Source organism: Euprymna scolopes, chromosome 32, assembly GCF_053919585.1.
Source record: "Euprymna scolopes isolate OS-2025 chromosome 32, ASM5391958v1, whole genome shotgun sequence".
Taxonomy (NCBI): domain Eukaryota; kingdom Metazoa; phylum Mollusca; class Cephalopoda; order Sepiida; family Sepiolidae; genus Euprymna; species Euprymna scolopes.
Genome location: NC_136513.1, coordinates 7,405,001 through 7,417,500, shown reverse-complemented (window position 1 = coordinate 7,417,500; position 12,500 = coordinate 7,405,001). Strand labels below are relative to the sequence as shown.

General features: G+C 38.3%; 1 protein-coding gene across 1 annotated transcript in view; it reads left to right on the top strand.

The window, feature by feature from the left end:
• The window catches only part of LOC145256200 (transmembrane protein 196-like), a 168,304-nt gene that overhangs the window by 96,498 nt on the left and 59,306 nt on the right, over positions 1-12,500 (top strand). The gene's annotated exons all lie outside the window — the stretch shown is intronic.

The window sequence follows — 12,500 nt, the reverse complement described above, 5'->3', positions numbered from 1 at the left end:
ACTAACTAACTAATGAATTAATTTTATTCAAACAATTTTAACTACATAAATATATGCAAATAATAGGGGGGAAATAAGTTCAATCCAGCGACTGACACCTTTTCTAACTCAACAATAAACAACAACATATGCAAATAATAAATAAAATATTTATCAATATTCAAATTTTATTTTTAGCTGCAATATTTTAAGTCTAAAAAATTCTTATTTTTTACTTTACTAGAATATCTTGTTCTTTACTTTTCCAGGTTGAATTTCTTGTCCTTTACTTTTCCAGGTTTAATAAAATCTTAAGAATATTACTCTTCATGTGCGCATTTTTCCATATAATATATATATGCATGTATATATGTATATATATATGTATGTATATATAAATATATATATATATATATATATATATATTCTAAAAGAAAGAAAGATATATTTATAGATATATACGGATGGCTTTGAGAGTCTGATTGATAGATTTGAACAGGTCGGTGGGATCGCGATTTGTTATCTATCTTTTGCGACCCGGCTCAGAATCGCCGTGCATTGGCTCAAGATGCAGAGAAGGCCACGAAAGAAGTCCCCTCGATTTAGCCAAGGAGAACGCCGTAAAACACACACACACATACACACACACACGCACAAATTACGAAAATGACAACAATAATAGCAGATATGAACAACATTGTAGAACATTTGCTAGTAAAAAAGCCGCAAAAAAGTTGTGAACTGACTTGTAATATATGTTAGGCTATACCAGTCGATCTTGAACTGTCTATTTAGGTCTAAGAGAAACATATTTATTGACTTTATCCAATCAATTTGATCAGATGATCCAAAATACGAAAAAGAAGAAAGAAAATACGATCATGTAATTTAGTCCGATTATTTTGGCTCTCTTCCAGAATCCATTACGGATTATACATACCCTCATTCATTGATCTGACCTGCACAGCTTAACATTCTTGACTATAAGATCGTGTTAAATACCCCGATTAGGGTGTTATAGATTCGCTTTTCTATTCATCCTGTGCCCAAAGCAGTTGCATGTAAAGATCTGATGATACCCTGCACACACTCATTGATTGCATGCCCCAAAGATTCAAGTATAAGTGTAGCAGAGCGGGGACGCGCGTATAGCAACTGCAGAACCAACAGCAGCCAACATATGCAAATGACCGAGCCATGTGCGAGGTGACGTCACAGCGTCGAAGAATGAAAGAAAAAGATTATAAAAAAGAAAAACGTGGCCAAGAAGGTCAGAAATAGATGTGTTACACACTTGGCTTGAGAGCGATAGGGAAGACGTGTCCTAAACATGGCCGGACAAAGAAAGAGCACCACGCGTTTGACACGGCAGAGTGTTGTTAAGCAAACGCGTAGTATGAGAATACCTTTGAACAAGAGACAAGGCGTTATTCTGGAAGCACCTGTAAATAAATGGATGTTGTTTCAACTGAAAAAAGTTAGCAGAGCTCATTCCTTGTCTTTGTTTCCTTGCGACTGTCTGCATACAACGTGTGGGTCCCGAGTAATGACATGTAACGACTACGTTGATACTTAGAAATAATGTAAGAAAGAAAGATAGTTTGTATATTATAGAATATTCTTCCCCCGATTTTGGATAGGTAAGGCCACTGCCTGATCGCTATTTTTCACATCATTGTTCTGAACTATCAGGTTATGGAGAAGGCATTTGTAAGAAACAAAAATGCACATAATTCTTCGGTAGCCATAATAAGATCAAAAGGACGATCCAACCTTCAACAGGAACTCATCTTCATCCAACATCGTAATAGCAGTGACAACATTTTCAACACAAATACTTTCGAACTGCTGTCAAAAATCCAACTCTATATCTGCTTTTAATCTCCCTTTTTAAAAAATCTATTGTTCCCTACACATATAAATTCATTTCCCACACAAGCGCCTCTTACATTAACCGCAAATTCTGTGTTTATTAACGGAAACAGGTGTTTGTTCTAGTCGGAATTGGGAAGGTGCAGCTTTTGCTCATTATATTTTAAGACTTTTGAATTATAGTCAAAATCATAATACAGGAAATACCCTATTAAAACAATCACAGTAGACAATCATTTATTAATGATCGCTATCTGTTAATTATGGATGTCTAAGATAACAGTAAATTTGTTTCTTAATTCCACGAACACTATCACTCTATTAATACTGAATTAGTGCCCTGGTAAAGCCGAGTGATACCGGGATTTTGTCATTGTTTGTATCTCTAGCAACCCTCATCTAACGTTCATCGAGTTGTACCTTGTTAACCTTTAATCTGTTATTCTTAACTAACCATTTCATAGACTAGTGTATCTATTCGTCCAATATTTAACAGTTGGATAATGTATACAGTGTTCGAATGGGAGCAATTATAGTTGTTATTCGATACTTTTGTTTGGTTTTTTATTTCTAGTTGTGTGTGTTGCGTGTTACGTGTGTGTTGTGTGTTGTGTGTGTGTGTTATATGTGTGTGTGTGTTGTGTGTGTATGTGCGCCTGTGTTGTGTGTTGTGTATGTGTGTGTGTTGTGTGTGTATGCGTGTGTTGTGTTGTACGTGTATGTGTGTATGTTGCGTATGTGTGAGTTTTGTGTGTTGCGTTATGTGTGTTTTGTGTATGTGTGTTGTGTTTGTTTTGTGTGTATGTATGTGCGTGAGTTGTGTGTGTGTGTGTGCGCTGTGTGTGTGTGTTGCGTCTGTGTGTTGTGTCTGTGTGTGTTTGCGCGTGCGTGATGTTTATTTGTCTTGTATACCGGCTGCTGGGATCAACGTTGACCTTTACGGAAATTACAAAGTGTTGATTTTTACGAAATACTACGTTGTTTTATTTTATGATAAGTTGAAACGCCATTTGCAATACAATATACAAACATTACACCAACTAGAAATGTCGATAGCCTGGTAGAATTCATGACACACAATATTCCGCAAAGGAGAAGAAAATGCCTGAGATGATGGTATCATGGCGAACTTACTTATGCTATACTGATTCTTAAAGGAAGAGGTAATGCCTGGGAGGATGATAGTATGACGCAAGTATACATACTATCTACTACACTACATCCCCAGATGGAAGATATAATGCCAGTGTAGAAACACTCATTACAAAATAACTCTTAAAGGAAGAGGTAATGCCTGGGAGGATGATATTATAACGTAAGTATATATACTATCTACTACACTACATCCCTAGATGGAAGATATAATGCCAGTGTATAAGCACTCATTAAAAAATAACTGATACTAAGCTATCCTAATTCCTGTTTACATTTTTACTAGCAATATCTTTTTTGCTACATGAGGCACCAAAGTATGACATACATTCTTGCGTGTTTATTGCCGAGAGAATGTTGATATCTTTCAGCATGTTTAAATGTGCAACTCTTGACAATTCGTAGCGCAGAAACAATCATATAGTAAGTAATGTAATAAGATGCTATTTTCAGATGCTATTGTTGCGCAAATAATATCAATAAAAGACTATCTTTTAGTCTGTTGGGCTGGATATAAACAGAGAATATTATTACATCCTCACCTGATAGACCAACAAGTAAATATTTAGCTATTTAGAATAATATGTAGCAGACAACAGAGATCAAGTTTCGGTTCTTATAATGAAAATCAATTACGGTGTCAATGATTGGAAAGATAGCCCCCCCCCCCCCAAAATAAACATGAACACGCACCAGTATCCTTTTTACCACCGCGATCAACAGTTGTTAAAATTAATATTATCTAATTATTTCTGATGTATTCGAATGCGATAATAAATAAAATGAGGCCGTAGATCATTTTTGAAACAATCGTTTCAAATTATATTTATGAATTCGAAGGCTTTCAAAATTCGACTAAAAAGGCCCGTGGAGTAATGGATAAAGTTCTAATTAAAATTAGCACTAAGTGACAATCTTATGGATGTTTAAGCGTTAACCCTAACCGGACGATATAAAAATACAATCGCAAATTATTGAAGACTTCTAATTAAAAACACAATTGCAAATGACTGAGTTCGACAAAGTACACTTGAAAAAGGTCAAAGATTACATCGAGTGAAATGTTGTGAAAATAACATTCAAGAAGAGAACAGTAATCCGCATAACCCAAATAATACAAATCATTATGTTCTCCGGCGGTTTCTACTTGCCGAAAAATATTGAATAAACCCGATCAAACATATTAAAAGTTCCTGGTGTTCATCTTTCTTACATTTGAGTTTATTTTCGTCCGCAACATTCATTGATTTTTCATTCAAATTGAAAGTGAATGAATCGGAATCCTATTTTCTTTTTTCGCCTTTCTGTTGACCGCGGTCATTATTCAAAATTGGAAGCACTCCAGCCATTTCCTGTCCTCGCGTGACCTAGCCTTTGTACCGAACAAGATAGGACTCCTTTCTCCTCCCCTCGCTGCCCAATTCCCTTCTAGTGTCTACGTTATTCGCCTTGGCCAAGAAACCCTGCACCTACCCACTCTATCTCTCCTCAACCACCTCCTTATTTCCTCCTATCCTCTATCTCTTTTTTTCTGCTTCCAATCCTTTTCTCGCAATATCTTTCTCTTCTCTCTCTCTTTCTCTCTTTTTCCCCCTGCTTTCCAACTTACCCCTCTTTTCACTGTTTCCTTATTTCTTCTTCTTCTTCTTCTTCTTCTTCTTCTTCTTCTTCTTCTTCTTCTCCCGCTTCCTTTTTTTCCTGTCTCTTTGTTCCCGTTCTCACTTCTCCCTCCCACCTTCTCCACCTTCTAAACTTCCCCTTTCCCCCTTCTCACACACACATTCTCTATCTTGAGAACCTATTTACAATGCCTCCCCATGGGACGGAGTTAGTCACCAGGGTCGTTTTTTAACGACGACTGTCGAAGAAAAATAAAATAATTGTCTCAGTCGTGAAAGATTTCTCCTTCACTGAGAAAGAACAAGAAATTAAAGTGTGGTATCTGAAGAACAGATACTACACTTTGATCTTGGCCAGAAGTGAGAAATACGTAAAAACTGCGAGGGTAATATTAAAACAACTACAAAAAATTCCTAGATCCTGATAATTTTTGGCAACATATTTTCTGTATTAGGGAATCTTGAAAACCTATCTACTTTCAACTGATGAAATTATTCTTAAATTGAATTTAAAAATTAAAGAGTCTTGAAACATAATTAAGACATCATTATACAATACGGACGAATGGAGTTGATTTTAAATTATATGCTGTTTTCAATTTGGACAACACGAACTAGATTTAGACAAGAGCTACTTTATGACTGATTAGCTGCCAATTCGAATAACACGTATTGTTGCTTTATTAAATGCATAGATAATTTTCTAGGCCGTTTTTTTTCAAATGTTCGCGAAATTGCATACACCTGACAACTCATTTGTCATTGTTCTCAAAATCAACACAGACGAATTTTATCAACATACAAGTTTATTTACAAGAGAGAGAGAGAGAGAGAGAGAGAGAGAGAGAGAGAGAGAGAGAGAGAGAGAGAGAGAACGAACGAACGAGCAGAACAACTGCATTTAGTGGTAAGGGTGTGTATGTGTCAGGCAACGGCGGAATTTGTCACCCACGCCGGACGACTGTCGACTCTTTACCTCTCTTTTTGTTTATGTTATCCGTATCTTATAAAGACGTGTACCGACATTTCTGAAGTGTAAATTTTTAAAGTATTTAATTGTTCTTCTTTATTTTACGTTACACAATTCTAACTCCCCGATCTTGAATGTAAGCCTTTTACTTTTGTTTTCGGTGATAATTACAATTCAGGTCATTTTTTTTAATAAGATACAAGAATGTAGATCAAAGTCCATCTGAAATGTGCGCGTGTGCACATCCCCAATTTTATTGGTGTCGCCCTGGCTCAACATCCAAACAATATTAACTTGTCTTAGAACAACTCTATCGTACGGAATTGTTAAATATTGATCCATTTATTCTTAACGATCCGACCCAAAAATTTATTTCACGTTTAGGTGTCAAAAATCACTTTAAGTATGAAAATTAAAAAAAAAAAAAAAACAATTTGCATAGCTGAACTAGAAAGCTAGAATATGGCCCATCTTTCACTGATAAGGAAACCCCGTCCTCTGAATCTCTCACTGTCACCCGGTTCAGACGCAACGTGGGTCCAGAATAAGACACTCAACCGCCTGAGAATAAGAATAGGGCGATCAAAAGGAATTTTTATTCTCAGCCTCCAAAATCAACAGAGATTGGAGCATTCCTGTAACCATCTGGTCCCTGTTGATTGCGCTGTGATGCTATTTCTGTGCAGTTTTAGGAGTTCCACCCTCCCAGGCTTTGCTTTCTCTCTTTAAGAAAAGGGTTAGATTATTTCTAATCGCCTGAGGCGCCCTTACCGGGAAATGCTTACAGGGCTGCCGAGACCCTTTTCGCAGGTTAGAGTGCCACTCCTCCGGGGCGCTGGCTTCTCAATCTCACTTTCCGGCCGTGGTGTTACAGTTGTTGCAAGGGGAGAGAACTAAATACCTCTCTGTGCGACTTCAAGACTGACTTAACCATCTGTGAATGTAAATATGCTATAGTCTGGCCTATACTATCCAACAAGTGTAGCTTGAAATATCATGCAGTGTTTATTACTAATGCAAAGCACTGCACCGAGAAATGAGAAATTGCTGTAAAACCAAGTGATTGAAAAACACGAAAAATGCAAGAAATTGACATTCACACCATTACTGTTTGAAAACGAACATCAAACTGACACTCTCATGGCAATATCTTTAAAAAGGCTCACGAAAAAATACTTCAGTGATCTATGGTAAGTAGTAAGATTTTCGTATGGAAATTTGTTGAAAATAAATAATAATAGATATAACAATCATAGTGTAAATATAAAATATTAATAATCTGGGGAACACTTTGATGATAACCTGCACGAGAATAGCTAGAGAGAATACATAAAAAGTATATAATATAGATAAATGCTGTTTTCGTTGCTTTCTATTATTGTAGAGACAGCCTGCCTAACGTACAATTTCAGATAAACAATTACATATTATTACATTATAATTAATACACTATTTATTTCTTTGTTTATATATTTGTTTTTATAAACGATTTAACAAAACAATGCGTGCATATGTAATTCTTCAAATTGACCTTACGCACTTAAAAAAGATTTTTAAGGTGCAGTTTCTTAACCGGGTCCATAGAAACCCCCGGGGACCACAAAAGAATTGAACTTTGGACGTACATGATAAATAGTAAAATCTCTAGTTACAGATCTACTAAAAATAAATAGTTGTATATGTAATAAGCATATTATAAATATATAATCTATCTGCCTATCTATCTATCTATCTATCTATCTATCTATTATATAAAAGGTACTTTGTGTGTATGCCTCCGATAAGTATCAAAAATCAATCGAAAAAAATCCGATTAAAGAAGAAAGTCCAATTTTGACCAAAGTTAACATTTTTTACAACCTAACATCACAAGTGCATTTGGGAAGTGTGATCACCACACAAGCAGAAAGGCCCAGCTTATAAAATCAACAGTTTCTTCTCTGATAAGATAGACTGCGCTCAAAATGAATGTTTCTTTTTAGAGCACAATTTAACCATGATACTTTACGTATGTTTAACTTTGATTCAAATGATTATGTAAAAATAGGTTTACAAAGTCAACAGTTGATTCCTGTATAAGACTGAGGCGCATTCAAAATAAACGTTTCTGTTTAGAGAACAATTGACCCATGATATTTGACGCATTTCAAAATGAAGCTATTATTTACATATAATTTAATAAAATCTACACTAGATTCTCTACAGTGCAATGTATACTATAAAGTAGTGTGGACTAAGTCACTATGGGGAGGCATGTGAAGCTTCCTCCCCGTATATTGCAAGGGTGAGGGAGTGTCTCCAACTAGAGCAGGCAGTCAATCGATTTGATTAATAATGAGCGATTGCACCGATGTCGAGGACAATAAAAGCATGGAAAGGTTGTTGATCCTCATTCAATCCCGGACAACGTCGAGCCCCCTGCTAGTAATAGTATAATAGTATATAAAGCATATGTAATATAGATAATAGCCTATATATATATATATATATATACATATATATATATATATTTATATATATATTTATATATAGATAGATAGATAGAGATATAGATAGATATTAGTATACAAAATATATACTACGCTGCTTCCTTTGGTTAGTATGTACGTATGTACGCATTTAAGACCTCAAAAAGCTCCTTTACGGCGAACTGTCTAAAGGAAAAGATCCCACAAGAGGACAGCAGAAACTGTTGAAGGACAATCTGAAGGTCTCTCTCAAAGAGTCCGGTTTGTATTCTAACTCATGGGAAAAGCTTACACAAGACAGATGTTCCTGGTGTGCCGTAACTCACAAAGGGGCTATAATTGCTGAATTCGCACGCAATGAAGAACGCTAGAGAAAACGCGACATTAGAAAAGGCAGATCAATCAGCACCTCTGATACAGAATTATCCAACACGTGTTCAACATGCGGGAAATAGTTCAGAGCTCGAATCGGTCTGACAAACGATATTCGATCCCACAGAACAATTACATGATCACGGTCGTTATCGCAAGCGATGGAGAAACATCATCATTTTAGAGCCATACAGGCAATTACTATTTCTGAGTCTATGATAAGTCTGGGTCTTAGCATTATCAACACCACCTTTCAGCTTCGTGACATGTACAAGACGCCCTGGATGCACCCAAGGTTCAAACTCTGGCACTTTATCGATTTCGTCATCATCACTGTGATCCGCATAACGTGCTCTTGATCCGCGCCATGCCTAGTGCTGAATGCTTCACTGATCACCGCCTCATTCATTCGTCTCTGGCTAAACGTACGTCCACCTGTCCGTCAGCAGAAGCTAAAACGGCGACTTGGCCTGTCTTCTCTACGGGATCCGGTATTTCAGCCAAATTATGTGATGCCATCTTCAATTCCATCTCTACCCTCACTACTGTCTTAGCGGAGACCACCACTACTGTTACGGCAGAATGGTAAGACATCTCAGTCGCTTATCATGGTGCCGCAGAATCCACTCTTGGCTACTCTGAAAGGCGGCACAGAGACTGGTTCGACGACTATGCGGGAAACATTAGAGCCCTCATATGTGAGAAAAAATGCCGCTCATGACGCCTTTCTTAGAAATCCAGCATCTTCCACACTCCGTGAGCGTTTATTTTTCCTTCGTGCTGTGGTGCACAGAAAATTGCGTCGGATGGAAAATGAGTGGTGGCTGAAGAAGGCTAGGGAGACCCAAAGCCGTGCGGACCTTGGCGACATTTATGGTTTCTACGAGGTAGTAAAGATGATTCATGGTCCAGAGCAGCGCCCAATGCACCATGTGCGTAGTAGTGATGGTGCTCTCCTCAAAGAAAAGAACGGTATCCTGGAGAGGTGGGCTGAACATTCCTCTATTGTCGATAAGCTCCTCACTCTGCCACTCATTCCCGTGCTGGACAGCCCACCACCCCCCAGCGAAACCATTCACAGCCTAAAATATAATAATGCAGCTGGTCTCGACAGCATACTCACTGAGATCCTCAAATATGGCGGAGTTGAGCTCCTCCTACGTCTGCACCGGTTCATTCTGAACTGCTGATCAGCAAAGTGTCTCCCACAGCAGTGGAAGGATGCTAACATTATTCTCGCCTACAAACGTAAGGGTGGTCGTGCTGTCTGTGGCAACAGCCACGGCATCTCTCTCCTCTCTGTGGCTGGCAAAGTATTGGCTAAGATCATGCTCGCCCGACTTCTGGAGACTGTTGTTGATCTTGTCACAATGTGGCTTCTGTTGAGAGCGTAGTACCACTGACATGATTTTCGTTTCTTGTTTCTTCCAGGAGAAGCGTCATGGACAACATCATAAGCTATTTTTGGCTTTCGTAGGTTTAACCAAGGCTTTTGACACTGTGAACCGTGAGCTGTTATGGAACAATCTTCATAAGTTTTGTTGCTCTCTTACTTTCTTGTCAGTCCTCTAACAGGTTCAGACTGGCGTGCGTGCTCGTGTTGCCATGTCAGGTGCAGAGTCGGACACTTTTACCATGAATGTCAGCGTAAAACAGTGGTGCGTCTTCGTCCGGTCATTTACAACCTGTTCCTGATTGCTATTATTTTGTTTTCTCGCCGGGACCTTCAAGCTTCTGATGCTGTTGCAGTCGAGTACCGTCTTAATGGCGGCATCTTCATCCTGTAACGGTTTTCAGGCCAAGACTAAACCCTCTGAAGAGCTCATCTTCGACTTACAGTATGCCAATGATGTCGCCTTCCCTAGTTATACTTCAACGAACTCTTAATGTAGTTTCCAACACATACACTGCTGATCTAAAATTTAAGATCACTTAAAATCTTTAAAAAGAAACCTTTTTTTTAGGATAGATTTTAAACTCTTCCGACTTAAGGCTACTAATACTGAAAGGTTATGGAAATAAAAGGTACATTCCAAAAGTTTATTTAAAAATTTGCATTTTTATTAAATTAGGCTTTTTACACATGATCAAAATTATAAGACCAAGGGTATAAATTGTTAGATTTATCGTAATTTTAATGTTTTTAGTTCAGTTAGAGATTAGCAATCACTGTGTAAAAGTGTTACCATGCCTAAAGCAAGAAAACTAACCGAAGTTCAGCGCTCTTGTATTCTAGGATTCCATGAGCAAGGTTTGTCACACCGAGCGATAGCAGCTAAGATAAATCGCAGTAAAATTCTTATTTGCAATTTTCTAAAGAACACTGAGAATTATGGAAAAGAAAAATCCTATGGTAGCCCCCCCCCCAATTTCTTCTGAATTGAGTAGCAGAATCAGACGGGTTGTTATGAATGACAGAGGACTTTCTTCTAGTCAAATTAAGGCGGTTACAGATGCTGATTGCAGTCCAATAACCATCAGATGACACTTACAACAAAAAGGTATGGTAAATAAAAAGTGTAAACAAATTCCTTGATTGCTTCCACATCACAAAGTGGACCGCTTAAGATTTGGTCGTGAATACCAAACCTGGAACGTTGAGAAGTGGAAGAAAGTCCTGTTTTCTGAGGAGAAAAAATTCAATTTAGATGATCCTGATGGCTTCCAGCGATATTGGTATGACAAAAACATGCCCCTTGAAATTTTTTCCAAACGTCATAGGGGTGGAGGGTCCGTTATGGTATGGGGCGCCTTTTCTTACAGAGGGATGATGGAGCTCCAGGTGGTGCAGGGTCGTCAGAAAGCAGCTGGTTATATTAGCATGCTATAAAAAGCATCTTTGATGATGGAGTGTCATCGTGTATGGTGGGATGGATTTTTATTCCAACAGGATAATGCTGCAATCCACACGGCAAGATGGACCTTGAGTTTTCTACAAGAAAATGGAGCCCATCTCTTGGGACATCCTGCATGCTCACCGGACTTGAAGCCGATTGAAAATGTTTGGGAATGGATGACAAGAGAGGTTTATCGAAATGGCTAATAATATTCAGCAAAAAATGAACTTCGTAAAGCAATCGTCAGAAACTGGAGTAGGACCCCAATCTCTCATTCTCCTGCGACCTTAGGAATGAAGTTCAGTCCCACCTTAATTTCGCCTCTTCTGCTTTTGGCCACCTGAATGACTGAATGTTCGCAAACCGCAGTCTGAAGACCCATACAATTGTCGCTGTGTACAACGCAGTCATCATACCCACCCTCCTATACGTTTCCGAGTCATGGGTTCCGTACCACCGCCACATCAGGCCACTGGAGTCATTTCACATCAGACGACTACAGCAGATGCTTTGCTTCTATTCATGGCAAGAGGTGGCCCATTCAGAGATTCGCAAGAAAGCTGGAGTTGCCTCTCTAGAGTCACTCCTTATCCGTCACCAACTTCGCTGGTTGGGCCACGTCATCAGGACGCCCTCAAACAGACTGTCTCGATGAGTACTCTTCCACTCTTTCAGTTAGCCCACTCATGGCCGACGAAACATCGACTACCCGAAGAAATGCTACAAAGACTGCATCAAGGTCAACCTCAAGCGTTGCAATATCCCCTCCAATCGTTTGGATATATTGGCAGCGGAAAGACACTTGGCGCTGCATATGTGAAAGCGGGATGGCCTTCTTCAAGCCATAAGTGAGCAGCTACGGAGCGTCGCACACTAGGACACAAACGAGCCATCCAAACCAAAAACTTGTCTTCCTGTGCTCTATTTGCGCAATGCAGTGTAAATCACGCCTCGTGCTTCACAGTCATCAATGGAGTCAAAGAGTCAATTAAAAAAAAACATGACGAAGACATCGTCATCCACATGGATGGACAACCATAAATAACTAATTAACTATTTGGAATATTGTTCTGATTTGTTATTTTCACGATGTTTCTCCCAGTAATTACTTCCTCATTTCGCGAGAAAGCAATGTAGTAGATGTTCGTGTGTTAGACTAGAATATATATATATATATATATATATATATATATATATATATATATATATATATATATATATATATATATTT